Source organism: Lathamus discolor, chromosome 18, assembly GCF_037157495.1.
Source record: "Lathamus discolor isolate bLatDis1 chromosome 18, bLatDis1.hap1, whole genome shotgun sequence".
NCBI classification, from domain to species: domain Eukaryota; kingdom Metazoa; phylum Chordata; class Aves; order Psittaciformes; family Psittacidae; genus Lathamus; species Lathamus discolor.
Genome location: NC_088901.1, coordinates 2212233 through 2237022, shown reverse-complemented (window position 1 = coordinate 2237022; position 24790 = coordinate 2212233). Strand labels below are relative to the sequence as shown.

The 24790-nt window shown below is 45.0% G+C and overlaps 1 long non-coding RNA gene across 1 annotated transcript in view; it reads left to right on the top strand.

Moving 5' to 3' along the window:
* The first annotated feature begins 1643 nt into the window (after nucleotides 1–1643).
* The window catches only part of LOC136023452 (uncharacterized), a 39842-nt gene continuing 16695 nt past the window's right edge, over nucleotides 1644–24790 (top strand). Inside the window, exons 1-2 of the long non-coding RNA XR_010616602.1 lie at nucleotides 1644–1835; nucleotides 3090–3316. This is a non-coding gene — a long non-coding RNA (uncharacterized LOC136023452). The remainder of the gene's footprint in view (nucleotides 1836–3089; nucleotides 3317–24790) is intronic.

The window sequence follows — 24790 nt, the reverse complement described above, 5'->3', positions numbered from 1 at the left end:
CTGAACGTCCCTTGTGTTTCTGTTGTTTGGTTTTCCTTTGATTCTGAGCACAAATAACAGCTTAACCTAATGAGAAGCCAGCTAAAAAAAAACCCTAAAAGATGGTACAAGTCAAGAATAGTTGAGGATTGCAGGACCTGGGAATTTCTAACACCCAGCAGCATGGGTTTCACTTCCTGCTGCCTCTCTTACTGTCACAGACCAAATTATAGATGTTGTGCCTCAACAGGAGATGCCCCGTTGCCAGCAGAAACTTTTAATGCTCCTCGGGCTCACATGCTGCTCTGGGAGCAACCTCTGAAGGCTACTGAAGATTTTGCGACATACTATTCCTACAAATAAAAATGTGTATCTCACCAGGAATTCATATTCAGCAGTCTTCCACATTTTAGCACTGTGGTTTTCTCTTCTGGATATGCATTGTCTCTTGTTCAGGTCCTTTTAGCTTTTCCAGACACCTCTTGGTCTTGTGAGCTCTGGTAAGCAGATTGATCAAATGTCCTTTGGATATGAATTGGTAGCTAGCTTGGTTCATGAGGAAACTGCCCCTTGAGCAAGGAGCATCCTAGCATCACAGATTGCTCCAGCCCTTCTTCTGGAATATCTCTGTTCAGCCACCTTGAATCATGGAAATACAGGTTTATTCCACTTCTAAGGGACTTAGAGATGCATTGGGTTTGACTCCCTCTTGAAGCTGGACCAACTGTGAAGTTTGAGCAGGTTCCTTAAGGTTATACTGCAAGATGCCAGGGGAGCAGAAGTGATCGTTGATTTTGATGCAAAGACCATCCTTAGAGTTGTGAGATGAACTTAGATGAAGTTCTGTAGCCCGAGGTGGAGAGTGCTCAGCATGGATAACAAGCTCCCAGTCTTTCTCATGGTCTGTCAGTGGGATTAGCCATCTCCTCTGTCAAATTTTGTGTAAAAGGAAGACTTCTGGCTAAGATAAGATCATCTACAGAGCGACTCACTTGACAGTCTTAGTTCATTTCCTGCTTTGGCTGATATCACAGAGGTCATCTCCACAGAACTGTCCTGCTAAAAGGCCTTACTGCATTTCTAAACTCATACACCTTCCTAAGCCTCTGTTTTCCTCACCTCACCTGCAAGTTTAGGCCATTTTTATTCCCTCTCTCTTGGCTCCAGTGCTCCCAACAGCTATTTGGGGCATTTTATGCTTCCCTTTTATGAACACTGTGCTCAAGCAGTATATGGCTAGCAAGCACACAGCTTTTGCAGATCATCATGTTCTTTATTTTCTCAATGTGGTTCGTTTAGAGGCACTTTAAGGAAACATTTTCCTGCAGGTTGCTTTGGGTTGGTTCTTTATATTCAGCTTATCCTGACTTTGACATGAAGTGCAAACATACATTGATAATACATGGGAATGGTCAAAAGGAGCAACTAAAACTGCTTGCATATGCTTTTGGAAATATGTTTCTGCTCTGAAAAGTAATTACCTGAATTTGACCTGGCTTTACTTAGCTCATCTTCTCCTTCAGCATCAGGGCTGCTGACATTACCGGAGTAGTTACTGGTGTCAGAATGATCTTCCTGGCTACTCTCTGAGAGACTGAATTATACTGGAGATTTTATGCATCATCAGGAGATTATTTCCCCTGTAAATTCTAGTTGCAGGAATACCTCAAGCACTTCCGTGCCTTCTGGATATGGTTGACAGCATTGCACCAGTGTGACTGAGATCCTGAGGAGCTAGTGAAATGACTTGGATGCAGAAGTTTGCCAAAAACAGAACTGGGAGAATTTTGCTGGGGCAACAACTGGAACAAAAGTTTGGTGAATTTGGATGGAGAATGCTTTGGCATCTATTACAGGTAAGAATGCCGTGTAATATCCTATGGCTGGATGCACAGTGCACATCCATGCGCCTCTAAGCCAATGAAGAATCCCAGGGACATGCATTTGGCCACATGTTTTTTCTTTATTTTGAAATTTGGGCATGATTTTGAATGGGCCAATTCAGGCTCAGAAAGATGAGGTTTGTCTTTTCAAAAATCAGAGGCTGTTTGAAGAGCTTCCTTTTCCCCTTGCAAGCTGCCATCAGCTACCCCAGAATGGCGCTTGGCTTGGAAATACATGACTTGAATTGTTATTAGTGATTAGGTTTGTATGTGGAAAGATGATATTCTCATATTCTCTACCTTTCTGAAGGAAGAGAGGCCGATGGCCTCCTTAGAACCAGTCCATCTCTAATCTACTCCCTATTTCCACCATTGATGCTCCTACTTTTACAAAAGAAAGATGCAGACTCAAGTGATTGTCAGAAGACTGCGGGTATTGTGATTTGTGTAGGCTTCTCCTTCATCTCAGCCTCCTTCACTTGTCTAAAGAAACTAAAATATGTGAGTTTAGAAGCGCTCTGACACCAGCATTCCCTCCCTATATTTAATATATACTCCTCTTTTCACGGAATCAGGAATCTATGATCAAAAACCCAGATTTTTTTAAAGACTAACATGCAGCGAAGGGAATTTTATTATATAAGAAATAGTAACATTAAATATGGTCAGTGCTTACAATGGTGCTTTCTACCTGAAGTAAGTGATAAAACTTACTGAATGGATAGTATTAGAGTGAGATGCATCAGGCAGAATGCTGCAGGATTTAGTGATGCTAATATCTGTTCAGAAAATACTTGTTTTGTCAGTCCTCCACATACAGCTTCAAATCCTTCCATTGGAATCTTGCTGTGGAAGTAAACCTGCTTAAAAGAATTTCCTTCTCAGGCACAACATGCCTTAAAATATAAGCAAAAGTCAACGTGATACAACAAAATTGATCAGTTCAGTGAGCACATTCCTTTGCCTGAAACTGAAATGTGCATTCTGAAAGAGCAGGGCTTGGGAACTGGAGATCCAGGAGAGGAGCAGACCTGCTAAAGGAAATAACATTTTGGTGCAACGAGCTCATTTGCCCAACAGCTTTCTACTGCAATTAACATACACGGTAAATGTGTGTATTGAGTGTGACAGGCTGCTCAAATCACCTTCTCCTGAGAGTGGGATTATATAATCTGGAAGTAGCAGAGTTACAGTGAGATTAAAGTACTGAATGTCTTGTTTCTCCAGGCTGCCGGCAGCGCTGCCTCCTCCTTGGCTCCCTACTTCACACTGACTTGTAAATGATCCGCTTGGGCTCTGGTGTCCCTAAACTAGCCAAGTGTCTGGGAGCACCGTTCAGCTGCTGTTTGGAACAAAAGAAAGCGAACCTGAAGGAAATCCTGCTTGCACTGTGAAGCACCCTGGGTGCAGCCTGCCCGTTCAGGAGCTCACTGCAGAAAATGACGAGGGACAAGGTAAGGAACCAGATCCTTTCCCTTCTTAGCTGGCAAAGGAAAACCTTTTCTTTGGTCAGCACTGGCAGAAGCTCTGTTTTAAACACCTTCCAAGAGTGATTGTGCAACCTCTAGAGGCCACAGTATCTGTCACTTGTGGGGGGGGGTGTTTCTTACGAGTCTGGGAAACTCCTTGAGACATCCCCATGCCTGGAAAACTTCAAAGTATTCCTGAGAGAGCATAATGAGGCTTTAACTGTGAGGCATTGCACTTTCACATGGGGAGGAGGCTGCTTCCATTCTTGCCAGAGGATTTGGTAGTCCCTGCATCTCACTGGGACTGTCACCCATTTCAGTTTGAGAATGCAAAGCCTTCTTTCATCGTGGTCTGTGTAATATGGGACGTGCAGATGGATATATGGACAACATGGAAAAAGCTTTGTTTGCAGCTAGAGCACAAAGAGAGCAAGCAAAGGGTTCATTTTTTAGTCCCATTCTCCCCACGTTGTAGAATGCCTGAGTTGCTAACTGGTGTTGCCTGCTGCCCAGAGAGCACCAGGTCACCTCTAAGGGAGTCACGTTGTCTCTTCTACATGCTAAACTTGCAGACTCTTCAGGCTACAGCACCCGGATTTCCCTCAGGTGTGCTGAACATTTCAGGTGATGATTGACCGCTCTCCCTCATATTTGTATGATTATTAGTCTCTTCTCTGTGTGCTATTCAGCGGACAGCAGTGCTCATAAAAAGCAGATAGGAGCAAGTTGGGCTGCTGCCCCTGGTGAGTAGGAGAGGGGATGGGCTGATTGATGACCCTTGGCTGTTTTCTGATGTTGCAGTTGTTTTTTATGATGTCATTAGGAGGCTATAGTCACATTAAGGAATCCCTCATGACATCATAAAGGACTTGATATTTCGCTAATGTTATTTCAGCAGAGTGGAGCTCTGGCATTTTATAGTCTTTGCTTTCCCCGTAGAATTAGGAGTTGTCTAACGACAACCTGGAAGAAATGCAAAAATAGTCAAATGCTGACTTCAGAAGTTATGGTTGAGGAATGCTAATGTATTTGGCTCTTTCAGAGCACACAGCACCTTTAGGTGGAATACATGATGTGTTTATAAAAGATGCCATCAGTGAATACAGATCCTCATGCGAAGGAAGAATCGGGTGTGCCTGCCGCAAACACAGAAAAAATACTTTTTCTGGACACTTTTTGGAATAGTGTGAGTGATCAGTGGGCCACAGAACAGCACCGTGTCACCACATGGGCTTCGGCTTGAGAAGCCAAAGTTGTGGTGTGATGGTGAGGTGGGGAAAACACTGCTAATGGAGCCAGGAGCTACCATTTCCTAATATAGAGGGGAATGTTAAATCCTGTATTGAGAAGGGCTGCTATTTTGAACAGCTTAGTATAGATGGGAAAAGCCCTGTGAGTGTTGTTGCCAATTGTACTGTAAGAGGGGTATGCGAGGACCAAGGAGCTCAGCATCTTCACTGCAGTAACACAAACATCTCCCCAGCTAAAACTGCTGTTAGTTCAGGGTAAGAGACTGGGAAAGTAAGAAGGAGGAGGTTTGCATACCAAGGGAGAAATCAAATTACAGTCTGTGTTACTGCAGTATTAAGGGAACCTTTTACATGGCTTTGTGCTGGTTTCTCCTGCTTTCCTTTGCTAATGCACTCAACAGTATATAAACGCTCTGTGTAGTACTTAATCTGTGTCTGGCACAGAGGCAGAGCAGGACTCAGTAGGGTTCTGCCTGTCCAGCCTTCCTTTCCCTTCAGAGTTTGCAAAAGGTGTAATATTTGTCTTTAAACAACATAATCTGGAATTCAGAAACAAAGCTCCATTTGGAGACTGGAAACGCCTTTTTCTTCTGCTGCTTGGAAAGAAAAATATTCTTCTGTTTCTGAAGAGGTTACTCTCACTGACATTAATAGAGCTGTTATAAAATGATATACACCATGTATAAGATCTGTCCTTTTTAACATGCTTGACATAAGAATCTCAGTGAGAGACCCTGGTGTACCTGCTGCATTTCAAGAGGACTTCCGAAAAAAACTGTAAGGAGACCTTAATCTGTCCTAGATGAGAGAGAAGAGGAATGGGAATTCTTGTTTATGTTGACTGAGGACTAAATATGTCAGCAGGCTCTGAAACATGTTGTGACATGTTCATAGGATGATGTTTGACCAGTTCCTGTCAATGAGCTGGTCCTTCAATAAAATTATAGGATATTATAGAACTTTTAATTTTGTGTTGGATTTGTGGAGCCAAGCAAAAAGCTGCATAAGAGGGCCCTCTAGATACGAGAGGACAAAAAAAACCCCTGTTGTTTCTACTAGTTTTCAAACCCTTCAATATGTTCCTGCCTAAGAGGCTTTTTGGGCTGTTTGCAAAGTCTTTGTGCAAGTGAATTCAGATCAGGTGCTTCATCATAAACGTTCCTTGTGGTACTAGGTATTATGCCACGTTTCCTTCAGGCACCCATGCCTGCGCCTTTGAGTCCTGTCCTTGGGTCTGAGGAGGGCAGGAGAGGCAGGTGAAGTGTATGCATCCCAGAAGCTTATCAGTAGCTGAAGCTACCTGAAATCTTGCTGAGGAGACTTCTTCCTTGGTCCTTGTGATCCTGAAGCCATCTCCCTCTGGCAATGCCAGGCTCGTACTAATGCTGAGCCTGTGGCCTCTTGACAGTCATAACCCCTAAGGCAGCAGATTTTAATCCTTTTCAAGGGACAGAAACGTCTGAGAGCCTCTCATCTGCCATTGCTCTGACTGCACCTTGCATGGGGTTGTGCATGGTTTGATCCCAACTGGAGCTGCCAGGGAATGGCGCAGTCACCAACTAACAACCTGCACTCCAGAACCTGTCCCTGTTCTTCACTGTATTGACATGAAACTCAGGCTTTGTATCAGGGGTGAAAGGGAATGGTGGGCATTCCACACATGATGCAGTGTTCTCCTGCGGTCCATGAGCTGTGCCTGCAAGTAGGCTCTGTGTGTCTCAGGCATTGCTCACCACCCCTGCTGCTGTATTCTCAGTTGAAGCCAGTCCCTTCCCTGTGATATCACAGTCAGCTGCTGGGAACCTGCAGGTAGATCAGGACTTCAGATAGCAGGTGAGGAGCAGGGGGGACACAGCCCCCTGAGGAACACACGCTTCTACTGTTGTGCATCAACGGTGTTGTGTACCGTGAAGATGAATACAAAGGGAAGTCCTCAGAGGACATTCTGGCACCCAGCAATTCCCAGGGTCATTGGTGGCTTTGTGATTTCTTTTTTAATATATAAATCACTGATTAAATATCTGTTTGCCAGGCTGCACCACCCTGGACATGCCTGGAGATGTCCCAAAGGAGGAGGTGGGAAAGGGGGAGAGTTGCCTGCAGCCTGGGATAGTTATCTGTTTGCTTTGAACAGAGCAACTGATCTACCTCTGGAGTTTTGCTTTCACACAAGTTCATCCAGTTCACCTACTTAGACTGCTCGTTATTAATAGAATCGTTAGCAGGTTCACTCCACAGCTTGTAGGGAAGGTGTGCACATGGGTGGCACCTGAAGACAGAAAGTATCTGATTATATCTAATACTTATTTGGCTCATCTTCCCAGGTGTGCTGTTCTCCAGATAATAAACCAGGCAGCCTCACAGAGGGAGGTACAGGCACACCCTAGCTGTGGGCTCCGGCTGTATTCCAGCCTCAGCTAACGAGTGGGGTACCCTTGCTGGTGAGGAGTTAGGGCAGTGCTTGCATATACAAGGCAACACAGACATGGACCTGCAGAAATGTCACAGCTGAACTGATTTGTCACTGGCGGTAGGTCTTCAGAGGCACCAGTGCTCTCAGGCAAGCGCTGACACGGAGCTGCTTTGTTGCCTGTGAACTCATCCCTCCCGTTGTGCATCCCTCATTGCCCATTTATACATAAACTCATCATGGCATGACTTGCTTTCTGGAGGTGCAGTGCAGGGAGATGCGGTTGCAGCATGGGTGTATTTGAATTTGCTTGACTGAGGTCAAGATGTGACCTGTGTGTTGGAGCACAATGTCACTTAACAAAACCCAGGTCTGACGTGTGCATATGGGGAATGGATCGTGCACACCCTTCATGATGACAGGCTGCTTTGAGTCTTAGCACATACAAGGAGAAGGAGGTCTGCTATGGACCGAAGGGCTCTCAGGTGAGCTCTCTGCCCTGTGATATGTTCTGTGGCATCTGTGGTCTTACTCTGACAATGAGGCTGAGCACCAAGAGGCCAGGTCTAAGGTTTCAGCTGGACGCAGCTGAAGAAGAACTGAAAGGAAACAGAGGAAAGGTCTCCTAAAACAGACTTCCCCACCTCTCTCGGTTGTACTACAGTGGGTACATGGACTTCTTCAACTGGGTGCCACTTACAACCTGCTACACTGCATCTAGAAATGAGCGTATAAGGGTGAGCAGTTCATTATTACTGAACGCTCCATTCTGCCCTCACATGCAGATAGGGATCTCGATTTAGTTGTTCAGCCATGGATGCCTTTGAACTCAGACCTAGCAGAGAGGGCTGAATCTTTTCCATCTGATTCATATCCAGAGCTTCTGCTATTTACTCAAGCCTCTCGGGTGGAGACATTGGGCTGGAGAGCTTGTGGGAACAACTCCCTTCAAGTTCTAGCTGCAATCTGAAAGCTGTGGTGTAGGAAGAAAAACAGGGTAACCAGCCTGGCTTCAAAGTGAGCTTTTCTTCTCCCCTGAGCAAGTGTAGTTCTGACCCCATTTAACACCAGCTCTCTCACACACAATAAAAGCTTGGTACATGCAGTGTTTAAGGCTCATAGAAGAACTTCTCTGCCTGAGTGGAGCAGGTACATGTGTTTAATAAGCACTCTCTCCAGTACAATTACAAGGGTAGCAAGGAATTTTCTTTTGCATCTGGACTGCCAGATTTTCGTGGCAGCCTTGCCATTTCCTGCAGTCCTCTCTATAGCAGCATGTGCTCCGTGCACTGCGTGACCCTTCAGCAAGTTAATGCTTCCAGGTCTACCTCAGAGTGAGCTGGAGACCTCTGGCCAGAGCAGCACTGGTTTAGCTCGGCGAGATGGCTTCATTAGAATTTTCATTGCAAATTTAGTGCATGAAATAAGCTTGGCTTCCAGCCTGGTGACTTGTCTCAGTCACCTATTGCTTTTAGCCTGTGCTCAGGATGAGCAAGAATGTCTTACTCAGTGGTAATCATGTGATCTTGGATTTTTAAACCTCACCTTTATTCCTGGCAAACCAACACCTAATTACTTTGATAGTATTAAATGCACTGGATATTTATGTGTTATCAGTTATTAATGTATGTTGCTGATACGTGGTTCTGTTTGACTTCCACAAAACACCTTTTACACTCTAGATGAAACAGGCATTACTTTGCCTAACTACTGGGCAGATGGTAGCCTGATAGTCATCCATCTGCCCCTAGAAAGCATAGCACCAGTGGACCAGTGTATTGGGCAATGCCTTTTTGTGCCTGGTAGTCAGGGACTGCCAGCTCTTGGGGTATTGTCCTCACACGTCTTTGACCATGAGTTTAGAAGGTATCGTGGGAGCTTCTCAGACTGAGTGTATTGTACGGATTTGAGGATTGTGGTCATCATATCCATGAATAGGGAAATGAAAAGGTGGCAACAGACACAGATTGATGCACATTCAGTGTAGTCCAAAAAGACTGCTCAGACTAGATTGAGCACAACAGCTATTGCTAAATGTTCACAGGCAGTCAGCTCAGTGGAGCTGTGCTGCAGGGATGCAGAGTCCCCCATAAGTAGTAGTTCAGGAGTTCTTTGGGATGTGAAGCAAATCCCATTTCCAATGGAATTTTTTAATGCACCCGAATGTATAGTAGTAATAGGAGCATTCTGTAAAAGGCAGGAGCTCGACCAGATAAACTTTACAATAAAACAAATATCAAAGCTTATTTATAGTGCCGTGCTCTCCTTCCTATTTATGAAACCTTGACATATTTATCTTTTATTTAGAAATTATTAGTCCCAAACTGGGCTCAGATGCTTCATCTCCTGTTTGAATTATGAGCAAGAAAAAATAGGAGAGCAGTGATACCCCTGGAGTGATGGCTTTACATCTTTAATCTAATTAATTTATGAGCATTTCCAGGGACTCCCTATACAGCACCTGAACGCCTGGAAATCCTGCATTTTAAGATTATTCGTTTCCTTCTGCTAGCGTGGGTCTTGTGTTTCCAACCCTGTGTGTTCAGTACACGGAAAAGCAGTGTTAATAAGTCTGAGTGCTTTTTATGTCAAATCAAATTGATTTCATCTCTCCTGAGCTGTTTGCTGGTTCTGTTTGTCATGTTCTGATGAGATGCCCACTGATAGCAGGGTGCGAGGTCCCTATTTGTGGCTTCTGCTGTTGGGTTTGAGGCCTCACCTTTGCTTTGTTTTCTGTAATGGCAATAACCAACACACTAATATGTTTCCCTTAACCCTTGTACTACAGGGGCTGAGCTTCTCTTGAGCTACCCTTAGTTTTTGTAGGCTTGCAGGAAGCAGTGGTAGATGCGGCACTGCGTGATGTGTCACAGGTATCCAAATCCAGCCTCTTTCAACCCTGAATCGTGCTCCTCTTTCCCTCTTTGGCAGGTGTGAAAGAGATGCAAAACTCCTGAATTAGCATTTGCAGTTTGTCAGAGCTGCGCTCCCTGACAGAATCACCCTCGGATTGGCTCCTTTTCACCCTCCCTCTTAATTAATTTTGCCTGTGCTGAGCAAGCGGGCTCCAGCAGGCTCGCTGCCGTGGACTGATTTCCCTGTCTCCCTTTGATGTGTCTCCTGAGAGGGGCAGGGCACACTGGAGAAACTCATCAGAGAGCCCTGCTATTGCTTATTTTCATGCTGCCTTGGGCAGAGCTCTTCTCTGTCCTTTACTCTTACATTATTTCTCTTTCAACAGCGACTACATTGTCATAATACAGCAGACATTTCTGAGTCCTGTGAGCTGTGGGCAGCCTGGGGCCCATTTGCTCCATCAGTGTGGCAGGAGGTGGTGTAGGGAGAGCACCAGATGCCCAGGATGGTGTCAAAAACTGAAAGGCTGGGCCTGGCTTCCAGAGGTGCTCAGCACCCTTGCCCCTGCAGTTTTCAATGCCAAGTCCATGGTGAAGAGCTGGTGCCAGAATGCTTGATGCTGTGCTTAGGCCAGTGAGGTTCTGTCTGTGTGACAGGAAATGGCAGGGATTGGAGGGAGGCGATCGAGGAGATGAGGCACTTTGGCCATAGAGGGCCTGTGGAGGAGGAGGAGGGGTGCTGGGGATCTGTGAGCTTCGGAGCTGAGGTTTTCCAGGGTGCTATCAGGGAATCTGCTGAGAGCTGGCTGCTGACACGGGGGAACTAAAGAGCTTTGAGGAACGTTGATGCCTGCCTCTACGTGTACAGCTGCGTGTGCATGGAGCAGGCTCCAGTCTGCAGTCATACGTGTAAGGCTCGAGCTAGAGCCGTGGGGCACTTGTTTCTGCTGCACCAAAACAAGTAATCACAGCTCTGCACTTTTTGCTCTATTTTCTCTGTCTCACTCTTTTCTTCTTTTTTTACTTAATATTGCCAAATAGATGTCTGTGGTGGGTCGTGCCTGGCTGGACACCAGGTGCCCACCAAAGCTGCTCTGTCACTCTCTGCGCAGGGGAGAGAAAATACAAGGCAAGGCTCGCGAATGCATTCCTAGTCAACACATTCAGCAACGCAGGATGGTGCACACTCACTTGTGGACATTCTCAGCTGTATTGGCATGCTGAAGCCACAGGGACTTCTCTGCCCTTTGTGTCAGGATTTAGAGGTGAACTAGTTCACTATGCAAAATGGAATCTTGTATTTCATCAAGATGATTCAGTCCTGTATCCATAGAAATCCCGTTTCTGAGAGCTCATGTTTAAAAACATAAGCAAATGGATCATTAGGTGGTTTAATTATGTCAGTCTGCTGTGGCAGTTACTCAGACTTTTTGCAAGGCAATAATAGAGCCATAAAACTGGTTATCAAAGATCACTTTTAATAGAAAGCAAAGCCTGTTGGTTACTTTTAGAGTGGTTAGTGTTTTGCTCAAGCCCCAGCTAGCCCAGAGCTCAGGGGAAGAGACAGGTTAGCCTGCATCATTCCACAGACAGAGAACAGGCTGCAACTCTGCAAGCCGTACAGAGAAGACAGAAAAGATGGCCAGGCTATGGATGGCAGCTAAAGAGGTTCTCATTCCCAGTCCCCAAGAGGACTCATCTGAAGGGCATCCAGGTCAACCAGGTACTTGTAGCGGGTGAAAAGAGAGCCATGGGTTGTCATCCTCCCTGCACTGATGTGATCCAGATGTGCACTTACAGGTGCCTCAGTGCCACATATGGATCCTGAGAGCCAGCCTCTGTAAGTGTTGGCAGCAGGTAAGCTTTTCTGACTTCAGAATCTATAAGTCCACCCCACACTCCAGAGGAACATCTGACCTCCCCTATTACTGTTTGCACTTTCTGCCATCCACTTAGTTCTTTGATACTTTGGCTGCAAGCATGCAATGCTTGAGTTCCATAGAAAGACCTCCCAGTTTAAGCGTAGACATTGTCCAGTTTTCATTTTAAGATGAGAGTATTATTTGCACATCAAATATAGCATTCTGCCCAGCTGCTACTTGAGTAGCAGGGAAGGGAAAGAAAGGGCCACAAAGTCTGCCTGGTGCAGATTGCTCGAGTCATGAATATTCATCAGCAAAATGCAAAGACCTGGAGTTTTCACAGCAACTCCACCCACCAGACTGAAATAACTGTTACAGCCTTTGCCAGTACAATGCCAAATGAAATGGAATGTGAAGCAATTAGATTGTGTTTTCCATGCTGAATTCAGTGGACAGAAACTAAAGTTTTCCAGCAGCAAAAAGCTCTAAGTCTTGTGATCAGATATCTTTTAGCAAACACTGAATGCAGAGAGTGTGCATGGTCTGGACTTTCACTGCCACGGCCTGCACATGTACAGTGTGCTCCTGAGCACCATGTGGGCATTCCAACATGGGCTTTTCCTGGGGCTGTTTCCTGTGGCTGTCGTAATCCCCTCCTGGGAGCTCTGCTTGCTTTCCCTGTCAGTTCTCTTGTATCAAAACACCTAAAAGTCCTTCACTGCTGGTTTTAATTACAAGTGCGTTAGCTGCTTCTCTCCATGTAATTACTAAAATGAATGGGGAGAGCAGAGATGGGAGAGTGTAAATGCTCTTCACACAGAAATGCAATTACGTCTGCGGGCATCTTTCCAGCTACTCCGTATGTTATGTAAAGCCCTGTGTATGTATGTATGAGTTAATGAGGATATTTGTGTTTTCCCTTCTTACCTTAACAATGGATTAATTTCAGACATATTTTATAAGGTATTTGTGATTGTTATGGAGACAGATCAGTATCTCCTTCGGGAACAGTCGTATCTGCCTCAAAAACCAAAGAAAAGAGATTACATGATTATTTCAGCGTATGTGCACTATAGGCAAATATCTGATCTTGGGTGCTCAGTGTGCTGCTAATCTTGTAGTCACTCGTCAGTGCAAAGAGCTTTTGAATAGCTTCCTGAAAGGTGTGACATTAGGGAAACACCTGCATCTGTGCATCATTTCTTTAAGGTCTTGCCTTTACTGGGAAATTAAGTCAAGTTGTCTGCACGTGAGTTTCTTCTCCCCATTTGGCCTCACTGGAATAAAAGCAACTGCATTTAACAACTTTAATTCTTCGGTCTGAGGCTCGCTAAGCTGCTCTGTGAGCTGTTGTTAACTCTTAGTCCTTTTGGGATGCACACTAGGACTTGGAAGCAAGGCCTGGAATACAGTGGTACCTGAGCAGACCTTGCCTGCGTGCACGTGGTAGAGTGATTATAACAGTCTCTGACTACTTAGCCAATCTTTATCCCATATCTCCTGCTATAAGGTAAATCAGATGAACTGTGTGTCATTGCATCCAAGCTAAAGAGGTTCTGTGAGACCTAAACATCTTTGGTGTGTAATAACTTAGAACTGGGATCAGGAATGATGACATGTGGCTTGTGTGATCCAAATGGCAACTTCACTTGTGGACCAGAGAGCAAGGGTAATCCACAGAGGGTGTCATAACATCATTAGAAATACTAAAGAGTTTGAAGGCAGATGTGTCTCTCTGTCTAAATCCTACAGAGATGAAGGAATGGATGCATTATTGTTAGGGGGCATTTTAATAGGTTTTTCAAGAAATTACTGCTGTCCTTCCACTGAGTCGATTCAAATACCCTTACGCAGGCAATGCTGAAATAAATGCCAGGCATAGGAAAACTTTGGAGACCATAAAATCACAAATCATTTTTATCACTCAAGAGAGAAAGCGAAATCCAGCTCCAGTGAAGTCAGTAGCAAATGTCTTTTTGCTATGGTACTCTTTGAGGAGGCTCTTAAATAGAAAAGGCATTTGGTTATGCACACAGGGAATGTTTGAGTGGTATTGTTCTTACTAAAACATTCCAGAACTTAATATACAGCAGCATTCCTTTCGAAGAGTGGAATATTTGAAGAATATTCCATTTGAGTGGAAATCAAATGAAAACTGACTTCATTTAAAAAAAAAACCCACTCTAAGATGCATGATAATGGATCACAAATGGGGAAAATATACCTAATAAAATACAGGAAGTTGCTACCAGAATGCAAGCAAGATTTTTCAGTTGAATGTGCTGTTTGTGCTGCCTCTGTTTTCCAGGCTAGAAATCCTTGTTTCTCATTTTCGACCTAAGTTTTGGTTGATGTCCTGACTCCTCAGGAGTATCAAGAGGAAGTTTTTATGCAAGACGGTGGTTTCTGAGATTTGTGTGACAAGCCTGGGTAAAATTCAAATGACTCTGTGATTTAATCCATTTGGAGCTGTTGCACTAAATCACTGTTGCTGTTGCTGACATCCCAGCCCACAGAAACCTGGAAGCCGATGATATAAGTTTATCTGCATATCTACAGGTGAAAACTCAGGCAGCCTTGAATTGCAGTGAGAGGTGTTTGCCTCTGCTCTGAATACATTTGGGGATGAGCAGGGTCTGCTTCTCTGAGCACTCGGGAAGGAGTCTGACTGCGCTTTTCCCCTTGAAATAAATTGTCCTCAAGGTCATGCTCGCTTTCAGAATATACAGCAGGAACTTGCCCTTTTATTCCCAGTGATACAAGACACAATGTGATTTATTCACGAAACACAGATCAGGGAGCCAAAAATATTCCTAAATTACCTATTGCTAAAGTAAGGATCCACTTAAATCTGTAGCTGGCCTCAGTCTCCTGCAGTGGGGGTTCAAGTTGGGAACTTGTGTTTTCTGCAGTCATCCCTTCTGTGTTCCCTCCTGTTTGCAGGAAACACTGACTGCAGGCTAGGACTCAGCTTACAGGTAGAAGGAAATAGAGATGAGGGAGGCTTTAGTGGTCTGTTATAAACCCTTTTGACATGGCTTTGGGAGAGGGAGCAGGAGCCTTAACCTTCCACATATCTGATTCCAGTTCCACACCTGCTGTTTATAAATAAACGTTGAGGTCTCCGCCATACCCCTTTAAGCTGACTGAATGTGTTGCAGGGCAAGTGCAAGCTCAACAGTGTCTGGAATTGCAAGTAAGGGGATGGATTTTGAGAAACATTTCATAGAAGTGAAGATTGAGAATGTTACAATACAACAGGAGGTAAGATCAAACAAGATGTGTCACTTTCTAAAAGAATACAGAGAAGTCAGAGTTTTCCATTCTTGGTTTTCCTGTCAAGACAGCAATTTATAACATCCTAAAAGGAGTGGGCACAGGGATTAGGACCCTTGGCTTGTAAGGCAGTATGAAATGGATGTGAAAACACTGAGGAGCAGAGAAGCACATGCAGGAAATCATCCAGACACCTATTTCTGGCCAGAGAATTTGTCACTTGCTTGATCCAGGTGTGTTATATTTCCAGTTAAGCTGTTGTTTCAGAGGCTATCAAACCAGCACTGCTCAAGCTGCTCCTTTGCAGGAGCACCTGTGACTGACATCGTCGCTCACAACCATAGCTGGCTCTGGCAGGAGCCTCTCAGGGTTGAGGGCCAGGGAGACTGTGCTCCTTCCAGTCCTCTGGGACAGGAGGACATGGTCACTCCGTGTCTGTGCTGCCTGTGGGATTTAGATCCAGCATTGTGAGGTTGGCACCTGCTGCACCTTTCAGCATCCATCACAGTGACTTGGAAATCTCAGAAAGAATCCAAGAGGAAAAGCTGTGTTTCATCCAAGTGCTATTTTATCCCTGTAGGGTTTAGCTCCCATTTTGCTTTGGGTTATCCTCTGAGGTTAGGAACATGTTGTCTGGATGTTGTGAATAGGAAATGGAAGTTTCTGTGGGGTCTCTGTAAGTCACCAGATAACGGATTCAGGAATGTGACTTGCAGCATTTACCTGCCACACAGGATTATGCACAGGAAGCTTTTGGCTGGAAGAAATCTGGTGTAATGTTAAGGTTCTGTTCTGCTCTTGAGTATATTCTTTCTGGCAGCTGCGCTGAAGTGCAGCTATTGAGCTTCCCACCTAGTGCCAGAAGCTCAACCGTTCCTTCCAGCACAGAAGACTGCAGAGACACTTCCACTCATTCAGGATATTTTTGTCTTTAAATCCATTTTAGTAATTTTATTTTTGAATGAACCAATAAATAAAGGATTCTGTTATGATAAACGCAGTGCTTGCTGCAGCCATAATGCACAAATGAAAGTTGGGTCAGGAGGTTTGAAATGTTTCCATATTTCATAATGAAGCTTAAGTCAGTTCTGTCATCACTGCGCTGAGCCAGATAACGTCTGGGAAGAAATACAGGAGAGCTTCCTTGTCCTGTTTTGGGATAGAGGAGAGGGGGGTGCCAAGTTTGAGCAGGTGGAGGGAAGTTACTGCTGTTCAAACATTCCTGAGCCTGAGTGCATGTGAGGAGAGCGCAGCCCAGGCGTGGTGCTTCTCAGAGGTTCTGGACACAATTGCAGTGCATATGCAATGGCCATTACATCATGTGGAGGGCAGCTGGGGAATGAAACTGGGGTTTGGACTGGGAGTGTTTCCAAAACAATACCAAGTTCTTTCCCTTTGTCCTCTCAGTTATACCACCTGTGTGCCTGGGAAAGGCAAAGCGCGTGGAAAGACTCCAGTAAATTGTAGGTGTGGAGTGAAATGCCTGGAGAGCACAGAGAGAAGAGGCAGTGCCAACCCTAGCCACTGCCTTATTAAATTGAAGATGAAAGGCCTCAACCCTCTTCCAGCCTCTCCTCAGACAGCCCCAGATTGAAATTTTTGGAATCCTGCAGCTCCTCTGCTTTGCACAGGGAAGTTAAGAACCTTTTCCAGTGCCTGCCTTATGGCGAAGGGACCCCTGACAGAAGAAGGTGGCTGGAGATGGGTGCCAGGTCAGGAGTGAGCCGATCGCAGGATGGAATAATGTCTTCCAAGTGTGAAGTGTCTTTCAGGATCTCTCTTGAATGCCCTGCAGAACTGGCAAATAAAGGGAAAAGCCAATCTCTGGCTTTATTCTTTGTGTCAGTGGATATCCTGCTCAAACGTGCACGGATTTCTGTTCCTTCCCTGCATTAGGTTCATCAGCTGCTATTCAACAGCCACATTTCCTTCTCAAGAGCCTCACTTCCCTACAAATTCCCATATTACAACACTACTCCATGATTCTGCTGTGATTCCCAGCTCAGATGAGCTCTGCTTTACCAGGACCACAGGCAGAACTGAAAGGAAGGCAATTTCTTAGTGCCTGGGACAAGGAAGAAGGTGAATTTTGTTTTGTTTTACTCCCAGCCCCTTCACATTGGCCTCTTGTACCACAAAGGAGAGCATGGGGCAGAGCTCAAGTGTATCTCATCCTTTAAAGGGTCTATCCCATCATCTCTGCCTGCTCCGATCAGCATCAAAGTGAATGCTGCTTTGCCATTCCAGTGGAGACAATGCTGAGGTCTTTGCTCAGTGGGTAAGAGCTGATGAGGGGCAGGCAGGTTTGCTGATGAGCACACTGATAGGTCTGCTTCACAGAAACACTTCTTAAGCGAATTGTAGAGCTCTGAGGTAATGGTTAATTTCTGCCAGATAAAATAATATCCTCTCTAGCATGAATTTGACGTGATCCATCTCAGTTGTATCCTACATTAAAGGATATTTTAACGTAGGATAAAGGAGATGGGAGATGTATGTATTTCTTCCTGAGACTTGTGCTAAGGGACCTGAGCAGTGCTGGTGTCCTCAGCAGTATGGAAGCAAGGTCTTCATCAGAGCTGCTCATCCCAGGCTCAGGGCAGACACTGCCTTCTAAATGTTACCTCTCCTGCAACAATACTCAAGAGGGGGAAAGGCATCTGGTGATGCTTTCGCAGGGAGCATTAGAAGATCCTCTCCCACGTGTCAGTTGTGTGAGCTGATGAAAAAGTCTTAAGTTTTCCTATTTTTTCTAGGAAAACTAAAATGAGCTGTTAGTGAAAGGGAAGACTCTGTCATGGCCATGTTCCCATGTCTGTGCTCAGTTCTCCTCCTTTGGCTCTGTATGCGCACGGGAAGCTCTGCTGAGAAAATCTCTGCTGTTCTTTTTGCACGGAGATTTGGTGTTAAAAAATAATTTCAATTAAGTGGAATAAACCAGAGAGGAGCAATCCACTGCCTCCCCTGCCCGCTGTGCCTCCCAAACCTGACATCATTCTCATCTCGGTGCCTGGTTGGGTATTTTTGCTCCCCATGGTGCAAAATGCATTTTCTCTTCTGCTCAGTCTAACAATGTATTTGCATCTCACGCTAAACAAGTGAAACAAAGCCCTCTTTGAAGTGCATAAAGCCATTTATTTCAAAGGGGAAGCACGGAGTGTGGCATGTTGGCAGTGCACTTGGCTTGAATTTATCTTGAAACGCTGAGATGTCTTTTGTGTGTTTTTATAATTACATCATTAGCACCTTGAAAGTCCATTTCACTATCTTCAAAATGTTCTGGGTAGAAACTCAGAGCCAGGGACGTGCATCTGAGTGGATGGAAGAAAATCAAGTGCACTTCACAGGCCAATTTTCTTGACCCATTAGACCAGTGGTAGCACCCAGCCCTTTGGAAGATAGAGCTGTCTGCTTCATCCATGAGCACCATGTGCTTTTCCCGCAGGCTATTTCTTATACATACATAAGGGAAACTCCCTTAAAAGTCACTTCCTTAACCTTCTTTAAGGCCCTCTGAAGACTCATCTTTGATGCCTGCAGATCCATGCCAGCTGGCAGTGCCTGGCTGTTGCTGAGCAGAGAGTTCTGCTTAATGTGCATAATGCTGCTTGCTTTTCCACTTCCTCCTCCTCCCTCCCTGCAAGTTTGTCTCCTCCACCTGCTGCATCTTGTTCTAATCTGGTTTGTGAGCACTTTGGGGCAGGGACTGTCTGATTTATAGCGTGTCTGCATGGCCCCCAGCACAAGGTAAAAGCTATTAATTCACATCGCCCCACACTTAAAGAAAGCTTTATGGGATCAATACAGCTGTGCTATAAATAAATAACACAGCTACAGTGTGGTAACTTCATACTGTACATCACCTGCAAATAGCTCTGTAACCTATTACAGAATGAGACTCATTTCCTCAAAGCTCTGGCTGTAACCAGACCTGGGGTTTAGTTCTCCATTGAGGTATTTGTTGTGCACAGAATCCTAGTCAGAAAGATAGACCAGTGCTGGCAAAATGGAGTTGATCTCTAAGGATTCCACAAATGCTAGAAGCACTAGGGATACTTCCTGCTCAAATCACAGTCAGACTGGCCCACAATTTGTTGAAGAGCTTTTCTCATTTTCTGCTTTGGAGTTGTGGCTCATGTTTAATGCTTTCGTGGTGTCTTTTTCATTAAAAATGTTTAACAGTGATAGCGTAGGAACTATTTGCTTATTAACAGTGTCATACTTTAGAACATAACATGGCTTTCGACTGAAGGAGGGCAGACTTAGATTAGACATTAGGCACAAATTCTTCCCTGTAAGGGTGGTGAGATGCTGGCACAGGGTGCCCAGAGAGGCTGTGGCTGCCCCATCCCTGGCAGTGTTCAAGGCCAGGTTGGACACAGGGGCTTGGAGCAAGCTGCTCCAGTGGAAGGTGTCCCTGCCTGTGGCAGGGGTTGGGGCTGGATGAGCTTTAAAGTCCCTTAAACCCAAACCATTCTGTGATAAGACTGCATGAGGCTGGCAATGCCACATTCTTCCTTGGTGTACAGTAACATGCATGTGCCCTATGAACGCTGAGGCTACAGCAGAACTCTTGGCAAGTGGTCAGACTGGTGGTCAGAGCAGAGGGGCAGCCCAGGAGCACGAGCTGGGAGGTGTTTGCTGTCACTTGGTCACAAGCAGCAGCAGCTATGAGTTGGGGAAGGTACTTCTCGTTTGGCCACTAAAGGCATTGCCATAGCAGATCTATGGTTTCGGGCTACTTGTCATATTGACTGGTACTATGCAGCTGTGACATGATATCGTTTCATCTCAGGTTATTTCTTGCAGACTGCCAAAGGCTGTCTTGGTGTGACATTATATCTAAGTTATTAAACATATGTACCCCGAGACAGTAGCACAAAATGACATCCACTGAGCAGTGAATTCTAAGACAGCCCAGACAAATACGTGAAAGCACGATGCTGTAGAGGTTTTTACAGCGATGCTAGAGCCCAGCCCTTGGGCAATGTGCCCCCAGACTGTCACACTTAAACCCAGGAAGTGACAGCACATGCAATTACACAGATGCATTGCTATGAAGCCAGTAGGTGCTAGTGAGCTATCTAAGAAGCTTGTTTGAAACACTCTAAAGAGAAGGCATTTGTCCTTTGCTTTCACTCCCTGGAGAAGTAAGTCCCATAAAGCTTTAGGAACATATGTCTGAGCTTTTAAACTCTGCTGGAGGCCCTGTGGGAGTTTATGATTGCTAGACTGATACCTGTTCCCCTGCAATGCACTGCACCCCAAAGGTGGGGTCTGGAAAGCCAGTGGCTCTTTGTGCTCTGACTTCCTGCCAGGTGATTTTCATGTGGAAAGCTCTCCTCCCATTCCATCTCACTTAACTCCAAACTCATCACAATGAGGAAGTAGAAGCACATGCTTGGTTTGATGTTCTACAAGTACAGTCTGATTAAGTGCCTTGGAGAAACCAGCTAGGACCTATTTTCCTGCTGTGACTTCTTTCTTCCAGGGCTTCACAAGCTTCTGGCACAGCTTTGGCATCCAACCTGAAGAGTCAGAGAGTGCTGCTGAGAGTAACAAAACCAAGTGCAGAGCTCTCGAGCTTGCCCTTGCTCCTGATGCTGTGCAGCCAAATTTTAGAGAGGAAAAAGGCTGGGGGGAGTCCCTTTGTGTCCTGACTCCAGGGATTAGGAGAATGCTTTTGCCTCCACATTGTTTCCTGGAAAGCTGGGAATGTCTTGGCAATTGATAATTGATTTTGAGGTGGTGCATAAACAATTGACCATTTAAAGATCAGGGGGACATTCATCCTTCAAAGCCAGGTTGGACTTGAGCAAGCTGCTCTAGCGGAAGGTGCCCTGCCCATGGCAGGGTGTTGGAAGTGGATGAGCTTTAAGGTCCCTTCCAACCCAAACCAGGCTGGGATTCTCTGAGCAGTGCTGCTACTCCTTCCGCAAGCATCATTCAAGACAAGTCATTCGTGTGTTAAGCGTTCTGCATGCTGCACAGGACGTGTTGCACATCAGCTGCGACTGAGGATTGTACAGAGCTGTGCGTACCACCTGCACGCGTAATTCATCTTTAATAGTATCTTTTTGATTCAGACTGGGTGTTTCTGTCATCTTCTCTTCCCAAGCTGCTTTTACATGGCTCAAACGGCAGAGCTTTCATTATTTCCGCCAGATGACCACGTTTTCTGTTCCCGTGCAGATGTTTGAGGAATGCAGTCGTTGCTGTCTACTGAAAGTGCCTAATTAAGAAATGTAGTTCTCAAATTAGTATTTGGAGCAGCTTCCCTGAGGACTGTCGTGGGAAGAAAATGATTTTAGTAACTTCAGCAGGTGATAAAGCTGTGACAGAATGCCAGCTTTTCAGATCGTTTCCTATAGGTGAAGGCTATTGACAGATAAGCCTTGATTTGTGCTTTATGAAAATGACTGTATGTGTAAAGATGAGTGTGATGCAAATGAAGTTTGCTGCACTAGGATCTACTTTCCTTTTGGCTTGTGTATCCCAAGTGCAACTGGCTTGTGAATGAATTCATTTCTATTAAAGATGAGCACACTCTATCCCAGCTGAAGAACGCACATTCCATTTCAGCGTTAGGAAAACGTGTTGTGAAAAACTCGTGTGCAGAAGAAAAGCATTGTGTGCTGGTAACTTAATGTATTGGTAAAATCACTTGGAACAGGACTACTGTGATTAACAACATTCTTAACAATGGAATAAACAGGTCATAGTTTACTTGCATTCTCAATATGCTGCTGGCTGCTTTTCCTTTCACGCTTTGTGATAACAATTAACTACATATGGGGCTGGAATATCATTCACCAGATGTAACTGTTATTAGGCCATTGTGCATCTTAAGCTGCTGTTTCCAAACTGTTTCTGTAGTACGGTTTTTGTTAGGCAGCTTCTGCAGCAATAGAGCTCAGATATCCATGTCATATTGAAAGCTGCTGTGAGCTACCCTGTGAAACATAGAATCCCAGCCTGGTTTGGGTTAGAAGGGACCTTAAAGCTCCTCCAGCTCCAACCCCTGCCACGGGCAGGGACCCCTTCCACTGGAGCAGCTTGCTCCAAGCCCCTGTGTCCAACCTGGCCTTGAGCACTGCCAGGGATGGGGCAGCCACAGCTTCTCTGGGCACCCTGTGCCAGCACCTCAGCACCCTCACAGGGAAGAGCTTCTGCCTAAGAGCGCATCTCAGTTTCCTCTTTGTCAGTTTAAAGCTATTCCCCCTTGGCCTGTCAATACATGCCTACAGTGTCTTCTAAAATATTAGTTTAGACCCAGAATTACACAGAAACTCTTGACATTTTTATGTGAAGTTTCCATTTCATTCCACACTCTATTTGTTATCACGCAAACCCCTTTCTTTCTGATCTTTGCTTTTCAGGCGTTCTGAATGACAGCCCTCTGTTGAAAGCAAATTAGCTCCTCTGTTACATGCAGGGAGAGTTACATGGAGAACTTTCCTGGATGAGCAGGATTCCCCCTCTGCTGTGCCCTTCTTGGTTTTGAAAGCTAAACCGTGTTTCTTCAAACAGAATGGTAACCCTTATGCTTCCAGTTCTGCTTACCCCCTGGCCTGGGCTTTGTAAATATAAGTGCAGATTATGAATGCATGTGCAGTGTCTGATATTTCTAGGAAGAATACTTTATAACTGAAATCTCTCTTCTCCTGGGGATGAAAGCAAAACGAATTTAAGGATTAAATCACACAGAGGTATAATCCCCAAGGGAAACTTACTTTAGTTATTATGATTATATTACGATGTACGCCTCAGTACAGCAGAAGCTGTGTGAATACCATTTCAGTGGGGAATAATTTCTCGTCTTACAGCCTATAGTACATTATAATGCATTTCTGGGAGCCTGATGAATCATAACTGCAATCCGCAGACTTCTTTGCTTTCTTCAGTGATTTTGATACTCCTCACTTGCTCCTAAAAGAGAATGGAGAATATGAGATTCTTAAGATAAAGCCTTTTTAGTTGGAGACCTTTTAATCATTCATTAATTGCACGTGTCTGTATAAACTTCATGGTACACAATGATAGTTTATGGGAAAGTTCCAGGTTGAACCATTTCCAGGAGTCTAGTGCTGCTTTTCTACTGGTGTAAGACCTGAGTGATCAAATGAGGTAGAATTCTCTGCTAGTTCTATGGAAGTCAGTTGTGTATCGTGTAAGATGTGGGTAAGGAGGGCCTTTTGCCTATGGTAGTTGCACACTCTTGCATGATATTGCTCACATGGTACCTTGAGGCAGCCGATTAACCCCCAGAGCCCACTGTGGACCTGATATCGGGGTACAGCAATGTACTGATAGCTGTATTAAGATGCAGTGTCTTCCATCACATTGGTACCCTGTGAAAAAAAAACCTAGAACTCAGTAGTAAATTTCTGGGATTTCAAATTCCAATGGCCTTTTGTTGGAAGGTGCCACTGGATCCTGTCCTGGTATTGGAAGGAATGTGTAGAAGATAAGACCAGCTAGAAGTAAAATGTAAGGATGTGGTCACAGTATAGCAAATGCTAAAAGTCACTGGTACAGTAACTGGCAAACCATACAGCCAGTACACACTTGTCTGGTGGTCTTTAACAGCAGTGTACCAAGGAGCAGCTAGCCGTACTTCCATGTCAATAGCGAATGAACTCCACTAGACGACTGCTATTTGGTTGAGTAGTCTGTAGTTTCCTTTCTACATAGCCAGATCCTTATCCTGCCCCACATACCGTCCTATTTCACTGTTTGTGTACACCAAACACCACAGTGTTTATATAGATACTAAAGAACAGACTAAGTGACTTGACCGAGGTCACACAGAGTCTCTCCCAGCAGGAACAGGAGCCTGGATCTCCAAACTCCTCAGGCTGGTGTCCTCACCATTAGATCATCCTTCCCGTGAAGACTGAAAATCCATATCGGTGGCATCGTTGCACTGTATGCAGCTTCAGAAGAGCTGCCTCTAGAATACCGTGCTCCTTACAGAGCACTTCATTACCAGGAAGGTATTGATTGACACATTGGAGGGAGTTCAGAGAAGAGCAACAAAAATAATTAGGGAGCGGAAAGATTGACTGGAGAGATTGATTTATGAGGGAAGATTAAGTGAGATAAATACGTATGGCTTGGCTCACCTGCAGCTCAGGAGGGTGCAGAAGTCTGCAAATATTTAAAGGGTGCAAACAATCAGGAGGAAGAATTCCCAATACTGGGCCAGTCTGTTTGGTGGTGCCACAGACTGTTGTGCAGAGCTTTCTCACAGCGTGGCTGGACCACAGAGCATCCTTCAGGGAGCTGTGGGATCAGTGTGACGGTACAGGAAGGATGCTCCTCTGGGGCAGAGACTTGGGAATGTGCAGTGGTTCGCTTAAGTGTCATGGACTCTACCTGGCTTGAGTTTGGAGGGGGATTCCTGACATGGAACAGCAGGATCTAAAGTCAGATTCATACCAAATGTAGGATGCACTGTAGAGGAAACAGTGGTTGATATCACTTGCATCTGTTAATGTCAGTTGTTATGGTAACAGTGAGACTTGATTATTATGGAATAGCAGAGCAAGAAGTCAGGTAAAGCTCATGGAAATTCTTAGTAAATCTGGATTGGATAATCCCAGGTTTGCTCAACCATAGAATGAGTTGGGAAGAAGCTAGCTCAGATCTTCCAATAACAGCTGAAATCCCATTTTTCAAGGAGAAAGCAGATTTCATAATAATAAACCCCTGTGACCCTGTAGCTTTAAGAATTTCAGGTGACATTCACTGACTGCCATCGAACATTCATGGTCCGGGGCTAGCTGGATGTCATTGCTTATCCA